This window comes from Protopterus annectens, chromosome 10.part0 (genome assembly GCF_019279795.1).
Source record: "Protopterus annectens isolate FY-2018-M chromosome 10.part0, PAN1.0, whole genome shotgun sequence".
NCBI lineage: Eukaryota > Metazoa > Chordata > Ceratodontiformes > Protopteridae > Protopterus > Protopterus annectens.
In genome coordinates, this window is record NC_056744.1 from 305,763,709 (window position 1) to 305,780,998 (window position 17,290).

Sequence of the window (17,290 nt, forward strand, 5' to 3'; positions counted from 1 at the left end):
TCTGCAGAGCCTCGTAGCCACTCCTAATCCTATTTAGCTCCAGCCTCCCAACCTTAGCTTTGGGATTCAACCCAATTGTAATGACTGCAACAGTGAAACACGATGAACATAGTACAATTGTGTACTTACCATAAATGTAGATGTTCAAGTGTATTCACTGTTGCAGTCCAGGTTACTCTCCCACCATCCCCCTTATCTTTGTTGGAACTTATCTGTGCTTCTCTATTCTATACAACCTATGTGGTGTATTTGCTTGTAGATGAATGAAAAGTTTACCTTGGTGCATGCATGCTTTATTGACATATTTTTAGCCTTCCCTTTTGGGGGAACCTGACATCTGGGGCAAGAAAAACTGAAGAAAATGGCATCTGCTGCATCTTTTATACCCCTGGCGCACTGACGTCAGGGAGGAGGCGACAGCAACCGACGCTGGACCTAGACTTTGGAATTCGGGCCGACTGCGGGTAGCCTGCCAGCAGGATAACCCAATTGTAATGACTGCAACAGTGAATACACTTGAACATCTACATTTATGGTAAGTACACAACTGTACTTTTCTGTTTCTTCTGATTCCTCTTTTGATCAGGAATTATCTATACCTCCCTATGAGGATTCTGATGCTGAGGAGTCTATTCCATCTGCATCTCCTCCTTAGGATTATTCATTTGGAGAAACCTTGCATACTTTGAGGGAGCATTTTCACTGGGAGAGTCAAGACTTCTCAGAATCAAAAAAGAGGCTCATGGATTTCCTCCTTCTTCCTTAGCACAGGCCTTTAGCCATTCCCCGTTTTAGACATTATGGATGATGTGTTTTCGGAGTCAAGCTTGTCCCCTGACTCCTTACCTCTAGCTCCCAGTAAGCCTGACAGATATTACAGGGTCCCTGACTCTCATAAATTTTTTTTTAGAAACCCTGCTGCTGATCCTGAAACTATTTCACAGGGTCCAAAGGGAGTTAAGGCCTCAACAGCAAAAAATCCTAACCCCTCTGACAGAGATTCAAGGGCACTGGAAAAATGTTTATACATCTGCAACCTTGGCAGTCAGGGCCTTAAACTGTCAATTTCGTATGCTTAAGTACCAACAACATATTATGGGATTGCTGAAACAAAATTATGTTGATTTCAGAATGTGCAGAAAATAAAGAATTGCAGGAATTATTGCATGCAGCTGAACAAGTTGGAAAGCATACTTTGCAATGTGGTTTTGATTCCTTAGAGGCCTCCTGCAGGGCCATAGTTACTGGATCTGTGATTAGGAGGCATGCCTGGTTAAAGGAACGCAATTTACCTGATCATGTTAAAGCTAAATTGCTAGATGCACCTTTACAGCATGATTCTCTGTTTGGTATTAAGGCAGAAGAGGTTTTAAAGAAAATGAAAGACAAAGCTAAGTCTATGCAAACTGTTAAAGACTTCTTACAAGTGCAGCCACCAAGATTCAGTAGACACTGGCCTACCAAAAATTGGTCCTTTCCTGTGTCAGACAGAGCTCAAAGGGGCAAATCCAGATGCCCTAAGGGTTCCATATACCAGGCGCAAGATTCGTACAGGTCAAAGCAATGGGGCGCTTCCAACTCCAAATCTGGAGGAGATAAAGCGCAGACCTACAGAAAGCAATCCCAGTGACTTCCCTCTGCCTACACCAAGCACTTATCTTTTGGCAGCACCCATAGGGGGAAAATTAGCAGATTTTGCTCTAAATTGGCAGTTAATAACCCAGGACAAGTGGGTGCTAAGCATCGTATCACAGGGATACAGATTCCATTTCCACACTCTGCCACTGGCAAATGGTTGGCCAGATCTGCCAAAAAATCAGTGAGCAGAGGCACAGAAACAGGTTGCGTCCCTCATAGATATGAGGGCCATTCATACAGTACCAGAACAGGAAAAAGGACAAGGTTTTTACTCAGGACTGTTCTTGGTACCCAGGAAGGACAAGGCCTGGCGGCCAATACTGGATTTATTGATTTGAACACATATCTGGACATTCCAAAATTCAAAATGCTGACTTTGCAGCAGCTTCTGCCCATGCTGGTCAAGAATGCTTGGCTGGTGACTTTAGACCTAAAAGAGGCTTACCTGCATGTCCTAATAAGACAATCATGCAGAAGATACCACAGATTCAAGGCTGGCTTAATGCATTACCAATTCTCTGCTCTGCCCTTTGGCTTATCTACTGCACCCAGGGTCTTTACAAAGTGACTGGCATCAGTAATTGCATTTTGCAGACAGAAGTATACAAATATATCCTTACTTGGACGACTGTCTCATTCAAGCAGAGAACAAGGACACTCTTCGACACCTGGCGTTTGTGAAAAGGCTTCTAACATGCCTAGGGTACACAGTAAACAAAAAGAAACCTCAAGTGGTACCCTCTCAAAAGATAACATTCCTGGGTGCAAGCTTGAATACAACTGCCCAGATGGCTTACCTCATGTCAGACAAGCAAAGGCAACTGACTACTTACTGATGGCAACAAAAACCCAGTCTTCTGCAAGACAAATTCTGCAGGCTCTGGGCTTCATGGCATCCTGCATATTACTGATTCCATATGCAAGACTGCATATGAGGAAACTTCAGTGGTAACTAAAAAGTTTATGGAGTCGACATTCTCACAGTCTGGAAACAATGCTTCCTCTCATTCCCTGCCTGCAACAGGAGTTTCCATGGTGGGCAAAGGCATGTCACCAAAACATGGGACGGCTATTCACTCTACCCCCTGCCATCCAAACCATAACAGACGCAGATTATATCTGGGGGGCCCACATGGCAGGAAGATGCATTCAGGGCATATGGTCACCAAAACAAATGCATCTGCATATCAACCAGAAAGAGATGCCAGCTGTTCAAAATGCCCTAACAGCCTTCAAGGACTTACTTCATCCAGGACAACTACTGATAAAAATGGACAACACCACAGTCATGTGGTATATAAACAAGCAAGTAGCACACACTCATACCCCCTCTGCAGATTAGCCATGGCACTGTGGAACACAGCTTTGACCTACCAAATACATCTTCAAGCTCAATTCCTGCCAGGAAAACAAAACACTCTGGCAGACAATTTAAGCAGAAACCTTATGGACCCTCACAAGTGGAAACTAAATCCACAAGTCTTCAGCATGATAACCGAGAAATGGGGGGAGCCCAGACATAGATCTATTTGCCTCTCCTCAAAATTATCAATTGAAAAGATTCTACACAAGGGCTTATCACAGACAAGCATGGAAAGTGGACACCCTATCCTTCAGTTGGAAAAACCTAATAGTTTACATCTTTCCTCCTCTGCCTTTTCACCCCAAGGTCCTCCTTAAAAGTCAGACAAGAGAAACCAAAGATGATACTAATTGCCCCAGACTGGCCCCGCCAATACTGGTATCCAATCCTAAGGAACTTGTCTCAATATCCAGCTTGGACCTTGCCTCAAAGACCACAACTACTGTCCCAGCAAAACAATCAGATCCGGTACAATCAACTACAGACTCTGAATCTGGCAGCATGGCTGATCATGTAGTCATACAAACAACACCTCTCAGTAAAGCTGTGATGGATGTCATTCTGGAAGCCAGAAGGCCTAGTACTAGAAAATCTTATGCTGACAAATGGAAGAGATTCTGTGCTTGGAATCAAACACAAGGAACTGATACAGCAGAACCAAATATTCCTCAGATTTTGCAGTACTTAACTGAGATGCTGGACAAAGGCTTATCTTTCTCATCAGTTAAAATCCATGTCTCTGCCATTTCGGCTCATTACAATACAGAGCCACCACTCTTTTCTCATCCTTTACTAAAGCAGTATCTTAGAGGAGCCAAAAATTTAAGACCTCCTAGAAGATCACCATTGCCTGCATGGGACCTCATTTATGTGTTGGAAAAGCTCACCCTGCCTCTATTTGAACCAGCTGCTACCACTGATATAAAGTTATCATGGAAAACAGCTCTGCTACTAGCAGTTACTTCAGCAAGAAGAGTTTCAGAGCTACAGGCCCTCATGGCTATAGAGCTATTCATCAAATTTTACCCAGACAGGGCATCTCTGAGGACAAATCCTACTTTTATGCCTAAGGTGGTTTCCAGTGTGGCTCTTAACCAAACAATTCATCTGCCAACCCGTTATCCAAATCTGCAGAACAAGGGGGAGATAATTCTGCATTCTTTGGACGTACACAGACAACTAAGATTCTGCTTAAGCAGGACTAAAGCTCTAAGAAAAACTGAGCAATTACTAGTGACATATGCTGCAGGATCAGAGGGCAAGGCTATTTCATAGACAATTTCAAAGTAGATAAGCCACTGCATCCGTTTCTGCTACTTACACCATGGTAAACCTGTGCCCAAGGGCATTAGGTCTCATTCCACCAGAGCTGCAGCTACTTCAGCAGCCTTTCTAAGGGGAGTACCAACCAAAGACATTCTAGAGGCTGCTACTTGGAGTTCTGTTCACACCTTTACAAAGCATTATCATTTGCCTCTTTACTCTAAATCCAGAGCAGGCTTTGCCACTGCAGTTCTGCAGGGCCTTATAGCCGCTCCTAATGCTGTTTAGCTCCAGCCCTCCAACCATAGCTTTGGGATTCTACCCAAATGCAATGACTGCAACAGTGAAACATGAAGAACATAGTACAGTTGTGTGCACTTACCATAAATGTAGATGTTAGAGTCTATTTACTGTTGCAGTCCAGGTTACCCACCCGCCATCCCCCTGTCATTCTGGAGTTTATCTTTCCTTCTCTATCCTTTACAACCTATGGTGTATTTGCTTGTAGATGAAGGTGAAGTTTATATTGATGCATGTATATTGCTACCTTTGTGGCGGCACCTGACATCGGGGGCAAGAAAAACTAAAGAAAATGGCGTCGACTGCATGTTTTATACCCCTGACGACCTGACATCATGGAAGAGGAGACGGCAACCAACGCAAGACCCAAGACTTTGGAATTCAGGCCGACTGAGGGCAACCTGCCAGCAGATTACACAAATGACTGCAACAGTGAATACACTTGAACATCTACATTTATGGTAAGTGTACACAACTGTACTTTCTGAGAGTCCCTTGGGACTGAAACCTGGTGCTTTTGGTGTGTCTGGGTTTGGCTTGAGTGGTTCCAGAGCCACTCAAGCCAAACCCAGGCATTCTAAAAGCACCAGGATTCAGTCTCAAGGGACTTTCAGAACTAAGCAATGGGGTGCCTCCGCTTCCAAACCTGGAAATAACAAGACACCTCCCTATGGTAAACAGTCTCAATGACTTTCCTTTAAAATTACCAAGCACTTACCTCTTAGCTGCCCCTTTGGGGGTATAACTGGCTCTTCATGCAAAAAACTGGCAACTTATAACCCAGGACAAATGGGCTTTAAATATAGTGTCCCAGGGATACAGATTTCATTTCCATACGTTGCCAACACCAAACGGGTGGCCAAACCTACCCCCAAATCAGTGGGCAGAGGCTCAGAAACAAGTACTTTCCCTCCTAAACTTGGGGGCAATTCAACTAGTACCAGAAGAGGAAAAGGGACAAGGTTTCTATTCCAGGATTTTCCTGGTACCCAGAAAAGACAAATCATGACGTCCAGTTCTGGACCTGTCTACTCTAAACACCTTTCTGGACATTCCAAAATTCAAGATGCTGACTCTTCACCAGTTACTTCCTATGCTAGGCAAAAATGCCTGGTTGGCAACTCTAGATTTAAAAGAGGCTTACCTGCATATCCCAATCAGGGAATCTTGCAGAAGATACCTACGCTTCAAAACAGGCTACTTGCATTATCAGTTCTCTGCACTGCCCTTTGGCTTATCTACTGCGCCCAGGGTATTTACAAAGTGCCTGGCTTCAGTAATTGCATTTTGCAGGCAAGGAAATATTCAAATATGCAAGATGAAAAGTAGCAAGTACCAAAGTCCCACCAAGCTCCTCTTAATGTAGGTTTATTGAATAAATAAAATACAACTAGCGTTTTCGCCAATTAACAGAGCTTGGCAGGACTTTGGTACTTGCTACTTTTCATCTTGCATTGTTAAATATTCAAATATATCCATACCTGGACAATTGTCTGTCAGGCAAAAAACTAGGCCATTCTTCTAACATATCTGGCGTTTGTAAAAAGGGTTCTAACTTGTCTAGGGTACACCATAAATGAAAGGAAATCACAGCTGGAACCCTCTCAAAAAATTACATTCCTGGGTGCAAGCTTGAATACAACTGCCCAGATGGCTTTCCTTACGCCAGAAAAGCGAATTCATTTGGTGACTTGCTTCAAACAGGTGGCCACAAAAACCCTGCTATCTGCAAGATAAATACTGCAAGCCTTGGGGCTCATGGCCTCCTGCATTCTTCTAATTCCATGTGCAAGACTGCATGTGAGGAAACTTCAGTGATACTTAAACAGTTTATGGAGTCAGCATTGTCACAGCCTGGAAACAATGATTCCTGTCATACCTTGCCTGCAACTATAGTTCCTATGGTGGGCAGACGCCTGCCACCAAAACAAGGGGCTGCCATCCACACCACCCCCTGCCGCCCAAACCCTAACTACAGACGCATCAGACTACACTTGGGTGGCTCATCTGGCAGAGAAGTGCATTCAGAGCAAATGGAGCCCAAATCAATTGCACCTTCATAAAAATCAAAAAGAAATGCTAGCTGTACAGAATGCACTGACAGCCTTCAAGGACTACCTTCATCCAGGATAACTAATGGTAAAGACGGACAACACCATGGTTATGTGGTACATAAACAAGCAGGGGGTACACATTCCTACCCCCTCTTCAGACCAGCCATGGCATTGTGGAACACGGCCTTGAGCTATCAAGTACAACTGCAAGCTCAATTCTTGCCAGGAAAGTTGAATATTGTGGCAGGTGAACTAGGCAGAAATCTCATGGACCCACACAAATGGAAACTGGAACCACGGATTTTCAACATGTTGACACGCAAATGGGGGAGCCCAGACATAGATCTTTTGCCTCACCCCAGAACTACCAGTAGGACAAATTTTGCACAAGAACTCCTCACAAAAAAGCCTGGAAAGTGGATGCTCTGTCCTTCAGCTGGAAAAAAAACTATTAGTCTATGCCTTTCCCCCTCTGCCTCTGCTCTCCAAAGTTCTACTAAAAGTCAAACAGGACAAACCAAAAATGATTTTGATTGCTCCAGACTGACCTCGCCAACACTGGTACCCACTTCTACGCAGTCGGTCACAAATTTCTCCATGGCACCTGCCTCAGACACCTTCCTTACTGTCTCAGCAGGGGAACCAAATTCTGCACCCTCCGCTCCAAGCATTGAATCTTGCAGCTTGGCTAAACACTTAAGTTCCACCTTAGCATCCGTCAGCGAATCTGTGATGGATGTCATTTTGGAGGCGAGAAGACCTAGTACTAGAAAATTTTATGCTGACAAATGGAAAAGATTCTGTGCCTGGAAACAATCTCAAGGGATGAGCACAGCAGTGCCCAATTTACCTTGGATTTTACAATACTTAACTGAGATGCTTCACAAGGGCCTGTCTCTTTCTTCCATAAAAATCCATGCTTCAGCCATTTCACAAAACAGAACCTCCCCGCTTCTCTCATCCTCTGTTAAAGCAGTTTCTTGGAGGGGCCAAAAACTTGACACCTCCCAAGAGAGCTACATCCCCTGCCTGGGACCTTAATTTTGTATTGGAGAAACTCACTCTACCTCCTTTCGAGCCAGCTGCTACTGCAGACTTAAAATTCCTTTCCTGGAAAACAGCCTTCCTTTTGGCAATCACTTCAGTTAGAAGGATCTCTGAATTACAGGCCCTTATGGCAGTGGAGCCTTTCATCATCTTTCATGCAGACAGGGTGTCACTCAGAACCAATCCATCCTTCATGCACAAGGTTGTATCCAGTGTGGCTCTTAGTCCATTCATTTGCCAACTTTCTTTCCCAGTCCACAGAACAAGACGGAGCAGATTCTGCATTCATTGGATGTATACAGACAGCTTAGATTTTACTTGGACAGGACTAAATCTTGAAGAAAATCTGAACAACTGCTGGTACCATTTGCTGTAGGGGCAGATGGAAAGACTATTTCAAAGCAAACCATTTCTAAATGGATAAGCCATTGTTATTCATTTCTGCTATAATCACCATGGAAAACCTATCCCCCAGGGGATCAGATCCCATTCCACCAGGGCTGCATCTACTTCTACAGCCTTTCTTAGAGGTGTTCCTACTAGGGATATTCTAGAAGCTGCTACCTGGAGTTCAGTTCATACTTTCACCAAGCATTATCACTAAGCAGTTTTCTCTAAATACAGAGCTGGCTTTGCCACTGCTGTTTTGCAGAGCCTTATAGCCCGTCCTAATGCTGTATAAATCCATCTTCCCAACCATAGCTTTGGGAATCTACCCAAATGAAATGACTGCAACAGTGAAACATGAAGAATGTAGTACAGTTGTGTACACTTGCCATAAATGTAGATGTTAGATTGTATTCACTGTTGCAGTCCTGGTTACCCTCCCTCCAGCCACCTGTTTTTCTCTTACTATGCCTCTACTTTCTATTACTATACTTAAAAGCCTTTTTGGTGTATTTGCTTTTGTTTGGAGGTATATATTTTTTGTGCTTTTAATTATTTATATATTTTGCTCCCCATTTGGGGGGCACCTGACATCTGGAGCAAGAAAAACTGATGCAATGGCGTCGGCTGCATGTTTTATACCCCTGACAACCTGATGTCATGGAAGAAGGGACAGCAACCGACGCAGGACCCAAGACTTTGTTAATCAGGCTGACTGAGGGCAGCCTGCCAGCAGATTACCCAAATGTAATGACTGCAACAGTGAATACACTCTACATCTACATTTATGGTAAGTGTACACAACTGTACTTTTAAAGCCCTGATTGCCAAGGTTGCAGAAGTATAAACATTTTCACCCCATCTGTCCATGCCCTGGAGTCTCTATCAGAAGGGGTAGGATTTTTAGCAGTAGAAGCCTTAATGCCCTTGGGGCCCCTGGGAAATGGTTTCAGGGTCTGCAAAAGAATCTTTGAAAAGGAACTTGTGGGACTCCGGAACCCTGTAGTATCTGTTAGGTTTACTAGGAGCTGGAGGCAGGGAGTCAGGGGCCAAACTGAATTCCAAAAACACATCAACAACAATGTGTAGTACAGGAAGAATAGCCAAAGGCCTATGCTGAGGTAGAAGAAGGAAATCCCTAAGCCTCGTTTTAGATTCAGAAAATTCCTGACTTTCCCAGTGGAAATGCTCCCTTAAGGTATGTAAAGTTTCCTCAAAAGAAAAGTCCTTAGGGGGGAAGCAGAGGGAATGGAGTCCTCTGCACCAGAATCCTCATAAGTAGGAATGGACAAATCCAGGTCATTGGAAGAATTAGAAGAAACAAAGTCATGATCAGAAAATTCAGTCAAGCTCAGTCCTAGGCCTCTTAGAAGGGGTGGGTTGACTACCCCTGATTAGAGTAATAAGATCTTCAGCCATTTTGATAATTTGTTTTATTGGCATAGGGGCCTGAGCATGTGGCCTGGGCATCGTTTTTTTTAGACATAGATCTAGATTTAGGCCTTAGAATAGAAGGTGGAGTCGGTTTAATATGCAAGTCAGTAGGCCTGAATACACCCTCAGAAACCGGTGCCTGCACAGCAGCTCTGGACCCATGCAAGGTGGAGACATCCGAGGGTTCCATAGGTGAAGCATCTCATGGCATACTGGACTCTGAATGGGTCTCAGTAGAGGCCTTTGAGTCAGAAATAGCGGGTATCAGGGGCTGCAAAAGCGCCTCACTTAGTACAGCGAACTGGCGACTGGCTTAGGAGAAGCGTCATCGGCGGTTTTGGACCTCGAAGGCCTGTCTGTCTTTTTCTTTGCGTTTTTTCGGAATTCCGGTAGTCGGAAGGCTAATCAACGTCATTTCTGGATAATTAAACAGGGAACCGAAATATTTAGAGGCAAAAATGTACCGATGACAGATAGTGCACTGATTAAAGCACAAAACCGACAGCAAGGTACGTCGTGGTCAGGGCCTAGGCAAGGAATACAGTACAAATGAAAATCTTTGAGGTATTTGTTTCCCACAAGTAATGCAATTATTAACTTTTGCTGACATCTGTAAGGAGCAAGAAAAAGTTTCCCCAACAGGGTACTTCGAATTAAAGCTAAGACTTTGGTTCTGAAGCTTGAAAACGAAAATTTCAGGAGTCTTGACCACCGGCACTTGCGAACTGCTTCTACTTCGGGCACCGCACGGCAAGAAAGACTGATGTAATGACGTCTGCTGCATGTTTTATATAACCCTGACGACCTGACGTCATGGAAAAAGGGACAGCAACCGACGCAGGACCCAAGACTTTGTTAATCAGGCTGACTGAGGGCAACCTGCCAGCAGATTACCCAAATGTGATGACTGCAACAGTGAATCACGAAGGACATCTGCCTTATTTGCTGCCTTCAGGCTACCTCTTTTATACCGCAATAATCAGAAGTTAGTGTCGTATGACTAATAGTGTTTGGACTGATTGTTTTGAGAATGTTCCCACAGTAACCCTGCACACTATAGCATACATTCAGGCACTAATTACCTGTTTTCTAGACTGGAAAAGTGGGGTTTGGGTGGGGTCTGCGGAATCATAAATCATGTGTTATGTACGATTTAAATTTTTACGAGCTGGGTCACAGAAGTGAGTGAGTGAGGGTGACTTTAGCACAAAGAAACAAGCACAGGTGTTTAGAAGGAGGTTTAACAGTTTACCTTGAGTTGCAGTGAGAGCCCATTTTTGTTTCATGCAGTATTTTTGCTCAGGGTACAAGCAGATATATTTATACTGTGCGTCTCATGTAGAGGATAAGGATGTTGTATACTGTGCGTATCATGTAGAGGATAAGGATGTTGTATACTGTGCGTATCATGTAGAGGATAAGGATGTTGTATACTATGCGTATCATGTAGAGGATAAGGATGTTGTATACTATGCGTATCATGTAGAGGATAAGGATGTTGTATACTGTGCGTATCATGTAGAGGATAAGGATGTTGTATACTGTGCGTATCATGTAGAGGATAAGGATGTATACTGTGCGTATCATGTAGAGGATAAGGATGTTGTATACTGTGCGTATCATGTAGAGGATAAGGATGTATACTGTGCGTATCATGTAGAGGATAAGGATGTTGTATACTGTGCGTATCATGTAGAGGATAAGGATGTTGTATACTGTGCGTATCATGTAGAGGATAAGGATGTTGTATACTGTGCGTATCATGTAGAGGATAAGGATGTTGTATACTGTGCGTCTCATGTAGAGGATAAGGATGTTGTATACTGTGCGTCTCATGTAGAGGATAAGGATGTTGTATACTGTGCGTCTCATGTAGAGGATAAGGATGTTGTATACTGTGCGTCTCATGTAGAGGATAAGGATGTTGTATACTGTGCGTCTCATGTAGAGGATAAGGATGTTGTATACTGTGCATCTCATGTAGAGGATAAGGATGTTGTATACTATGCGTATCATGTAGAGGATAAGGATGTTGTATACTATGCGTCTCATGTAGAGGATAAGGATGTTGCATCTTTGAACAATTTTATTTTTATTTTATTTTACATTTGTTAACTGGGATGTCTGACTGAGCCGAAAAGGCCCTTTTTCAGTAGTTGTCCGGGGAGAAAAGCTCCGCAAAGAAAAATTACAGATGCATTTAGTTATTTAGACATGATCAGTATACACACAAATTACAAAAGACATGTTTTTACAGTGGTATGCGGCACATCAACAGTTACAATGGAGAGAAGAAACAAAAAAATATTAATTTTAAAAATAAAGGTAATTAATAGATTTGTGGTGTACAGCTGAAATTTGGAACATAGGTAGAATACATACATAGTACACAGGTACAGTACATACATTGTAGATTAGCCACTGTTTGAGAGTAAGATTGAAAACTATTATCAAGTACTCTAAGTTTAGTATGTGTACCTTATCCGCTTTCACTATCCTGGGGAGCAATCGTGGCACAGCCACCTTTACTTGAGATGTTGCCTGATGATGTCTTTAAAGGAGGCTTTGGATGATGCGTTTTGAATGCTAGTGGGGACAGAGTTCCATTTTTTAGCCACTGAACTACTATACAGTGCATCTCCAAAGCTGTTGTAGCTGTTGGTGACTTCTAGTAGTAGTTTCCTTGATGATCTAAGAGGCCTTTTGCCAGAGTGATGTCGTACTAGGTTTTTGAGGGCAGGACACTTATTGGGGAGGTAATAGAATGACAGAGGCAGAGCTAATTGTAGGTTAGGAGGTTGGCAGTTCAAGCCAGTGGAGCTGTCTCAAAACAGTACAGTGATGAGTTCTGTATGAGCCATTTGCAGCAAAGTGGGCAATTTTGTTATAGCAGTCTTCCATTTTGCTTAGTTCAGTTTTGTTGAGATTAGTCAGAATGAGAGATGCATAGAGTAGGGTGGATAGAAGTTGGGAGCGAGCAATGGCTGATCTTGTGTTGTTGGTAAGAAATGGTTTGATACGGTAGAGTGATCCCAGTTTGGCATGTACTTTTTTAATAAAGTTGATATGACTATCAAATTTTAGGTGAGAGTCTATGGTTATTCCCAATAACAGCCTGTGCCACTGGAGCAATTGGAGTAGCATTTGTGGAGTAGATAGTGAATTGACTGTTTTAAGTGTTTTTGTTAGAACTGGTTATAATCATAAGCTGAGTTTTCTTTGAATTGAGGATAAATTGGGCTTTGGTAAGGTTATTTTCAACATCAGAGAATGCTAGTTGAGTTGTTTGCAGGAGGGTGGGAATGTTTTGTGCAGCACAGATTAAGGTAGTGTCATCTGCTTACTGAATGATAGATGCATGCTGTGTGGAGGTATGGAGGTATGTAATAAGGTTGAAAACCTTGAGTTGTAATTTCAGGAATGGATTAAGATATTTTCTTTTTCGGGTAGTAGGAGTTTTTTGATTCTTGTCCAGAAATTTTTGGACTTTGCAGAGGGCAGTCATAGATTATTGAAAGTACAGTTGTGTAAAATCTTTACATAACAGTAGATGTCCTTCTCTTCACTGTTGCAGTATTCTTTACTAAAGGGACTTTCTGCAACTGGTAGTCCAAAGCCTGGCCAGTATACCAAAGCTTTAGCATTTTATAGACATCATGAATATGCTCCCTGTTGAAGGCATAGGGCATAAAGGTGACTTATTCGGTGTACATACCTCTGAACTAAACAGCCCCAGGAGGAACAACAGTCCTAGGAAGTAGGAGGAACATGTGCATCCAAAAAACAAAAGGGGGAGGAGGGAGGGAGCGAATACTGCAGCGGTGATGTGAAGAACATCTGTTGTAATAGAGCAGAAGGGGGAGGAGGGAGGGAGTGAATACTGCAGCAGTGATGTGAAGAACATCTACTGTAATAGAGCAGAAGGGGGAGGAGGGAGGGAGCGAATACTGCGACAGTGAAGTGAAGAACATCTATTGTAAGATTTTACACAACTGTACTGTCCTCCTATACTAAAAGGAGAGTACAAAAGGTCGAGGAAACTTGGGAGGAGCAGGCTCAAAAGAGATCTCAAGAAACCTGTGGAGGATAGCTCTGGCAAAGCTACCTCTTGCTCTAGAAACGTGCAGTTTGTAATGCTTATTAAAGGTATGTTCAGAGGTGAAAGTTACAGCCTCAAGCATGGAATTGGTATCCAGTCCTTTGAAAAAAGAACCAGAGGAAGCCACAGCCTTGGTAGAATGTTCCTTTACCGATGTAGAAAAGCTTTTCCCATGAAAGGAGTAACAAAAAGAAATGGCCTTAGAGATCTATGATGAAATGTCTTGCTTAGAAACAGCCAAACCCAGAGATCTGGGATGAAAAGAAATAGCTGCTCAGACTTGTGAATGTCCTTAGTCTTATCTAAATAATATCTGAGCTGCTTATGTAAATCCAAGGTTTGAAGAACCTTCTCACCAGCAGACTGTGGACAGGGAAAAAGGATAGACACAAAGATATGCTTCAATTCCTGTAAGGTCTTACCCTTATCCTGCAGATACTTAAAAGCTCAGCAGCTGCAAAATCAAACCAGTTTAGCCTTATTATCAAGCAAAGGCTGGACACGAAGCCAAGAATAATGCATCAAAAGAGAACCAAAAGTATCAGCTCTAGAAGGAGGCCTCAGCTGCATCATAACTACATTTAGAGTGGCGGGCTACTTGAGAAGTAGAGCCCAGTAAAGAGAGGACCGAAGCCTTCCCTTCAGAATCAGGAAGTTCTGAGATGGTCTGGGAAGCCCAAGAAAGAAGGGCCAAAACATACCTGGTCATATGGATCTGGTAGTTAATAGCCCAAAACTCCAAGGTGGCAGCGGTGTATACCTTCTTGTCCAGCCATTCCATTGCCTGGTCATATGGATTTGGTAGTTAATAGCCCAAAACTCCAAGGTGGCAGCGGTATATACCTTCTTGTCCAGTCATTCCATTGCCTGGTCATATGGATCTGGTAGTTAATAGCCCAAAACTCCAAGGTGGCAGCGGTGTATCCCTTCTTGTCCAGCCATTCCATTGCTCTGCTGTCCTTGTCTGAGAGAAGTTGTTCAGTAGAAGGCAAAAGAGGGTTTGTCAGAAGATAGAAACACTACAGAAGGGTCAGTAGGGACATTTGTAGAAAAACTTGCACTCCATAGGCACCTTATAGTTAGTCAGGCTTCTTAGGGGCTGGAGGTTGAGAATCCAGGCCGCGGAAGCTGTTGAAAAGGTATCCAAAATGGGCAGCCAGGACAGGAGGGACAGCAGAGGGCTTTGGGGACTGCATCTGGAAGAACGCATAATACCCATTTTGAATGTCATAAACCTGAGAGCAGTCCCATTTAAAATATTCCATCATATGAGAAATAGTGTCGCCAAAGGAGACTTCTTTCAAGAGAAAGTCTGGGCTAATAGTGTATTTGTCCTCAAAGCCATAATCCAAAGGAGAAGAGATCTGAGAGGAATATACCAGAGACTCCTCCCCAGCCTCCACGTCCTCCTCAGAAGAATCCTGCTGTCTCAGCCTCTTGAGTGCAGTAGAGAACCAAACTCCTTGGGGAGGCTTCAAGGCCAGCAATGCATTAAATAACCCCCGGTAAAATCATGAGATTCACGCTGGGGATTTTCTGGAGCAGGGAAAACCTGAATTGAGCGGGGAGCATACGTGTGACATACAGCATCTATAAAAATACTAAGGTGCAGGTATACTGGCCAGACGTTGGGCTACCCATGGCAGGGAATCCCTTTAGCAGAGAATACTGCAATAGTGATATGGAAGGACATCTGTTTGTTTTGAGTTTTGGATTGACATTGTTTTTCAGAGGTTCACCTTTTCCTTCATAGAATTTTTTTTATATCGACATTCCGCAAAATTAGTTATTGTGAGCACGTAACAGTAAAACAGCTTATTATGATACATTATCTTAGTGATGACTTACTTTCTTTTGTCACCTAGAAGGCATCAAAAATCTTCAGAACCCCTTACTATAAACAAATATGCAACTTAGTTTTGGCATATGACAGCATAACCATCTCATTAAAGTGCATACTAACATCCACTAACACTGTTTTCCTGCATTGACGATATACTAATGCTTCAGTTTCAGTGCCTTGAGTATATAGCTGTTCATTGTTGAGACCAGGTTTGAGAGGATCAAATATAGTGGGATGCTAGCTTTAAATTGAGTTGGTTAGTTTTTGATATTAGTTTTTGATAATAGTTTTTGACATACGTTTTAATACGTGTACCATTATAGTTTCACACCTTGTTATGACTAAGGGTGATTCACATCAGCAGTATTAGGGACCAGCTTACATAGTACAGACTAGGAACAGAGAATATTAGTTATTTATAGTCTATATTTAATTGTACGTTCCAATTATATACTGCATCAATGCAATTCCCACCGCATCATGCATTTATTATTATTAAAAAGACTAAAAAGATAAAAGGATATCTATCTTGTCCGCATCCAATATGAACAAATGTGTACTACTTCCTTATGCACCTTTAAGTATTTGTATTCATATATTTATATGTTATTCATGGTTTTAGGTACTTTTAAGCATTTCACACAAGTGACTATGATGCATAAGTTATTATTTAGAGCACACTAAGTATTGATTAATTAGTGGAACTAGCTCGTACAATTTTATATTTTATATTTTATATTTTATATATTATATATAGTATAATTTATATTTTGAAAAGTTCTGTTCTGTTTCTAGAACATGGCCGTTTTAAGACTCACTCATTTTAATTTAATTAATTGTAGTTTGGCGCCAAAACAAGTATTTAAGCTCGAGTTGATGCCTTGTAAATGGTTCTGATGAAATCTGCGTTCCTGGCAGATGAAAGCGCTCAACCTGTGTGACTTACAATAAAGAGTTATCTGTGTTTGTACTGGCTTCGAGTGAATTGGATCTACCCTGCTCTGTCTATTTGTTTTACTAGTTGGAGTGTTCTACTTTGCATAATGCTTAAGGTGCTTAACTTAAAAACACAAGGTGCAGGGTTTGATTCTCACATGGGGTAACTGGCTAGGCTTAAAAAGGTCCACAAGAGCAGTTAGGTTCTATGAACCTATGTCTTTATCAAGCCCTGAATTTTTCAAAGTGCTGAGAATAGAGGTATAGGGGGTAATATTTCAGGCAGAGTGATACAAAAACTCATATGACTGGTGATTTCTAGATCTTCTATCCTGTTTTGGTAGATAGTAGAAACTAGGTTTGCCACCTATCCGCTATTTTTCAGGACTGTCCGGGAATCAATGATTCTCCAGTAGTCTGGAAAGCACTGTACGAACTTCGATATTCTGCTTAAAGGTGTGAACAGAATGCCAGAGTTTGTTAAAAGGCAAGCTTTGCCCCCCCCCCCCCAAAAAAAAAAAAAAGAAAGCATCGATAAAGTGATGCAGTGGAGTCTAAGATACTGTACAACAACAAAAAGATCAAGCAACCTAGATTAGGCATGTCAAAACGGACTAAAAGGGACATTCCGTTCTAATGTATGTATTTTTGTCATAAAATGGGTGTGGAGATGGTTTGGGCCTGGGTGGAGTCGCATGTAGTGCAGGGTGTGTGGCTTCACTCCGGTTTTCAGCATTGCAAGAGGTGGTAACCGTAGTAAAAAAATGCCATAACATTTTGGAATGAGAGTAAACTGATCAGATAATCTACTGTCATTGTGAGCATTTTGCACTGCTGTGCTTTTCTGGCCCATTCATGTAAGTAGTTGTGTTTATAGATGAATTCATGAAGTTTTTCTGTTGATCAGAGTTTGTGTGTGTGTATAT

General features: G+C 42.4%; 1 protein-coding gene across 1 annotated transcript in view; it reads left to right on the forward strand.

The window, feature by feature from the left end:
- SUCO (SUN domain containing ossification factor) overlaps window positions 1–17,290 on the forward strand; it is a 1,178,094-nt gene that overhangs the window by 1,064,990 nt on the left and 95,814 nt on the right. The gene's annotated exons all lie outside the window — the stretch shown is intronic.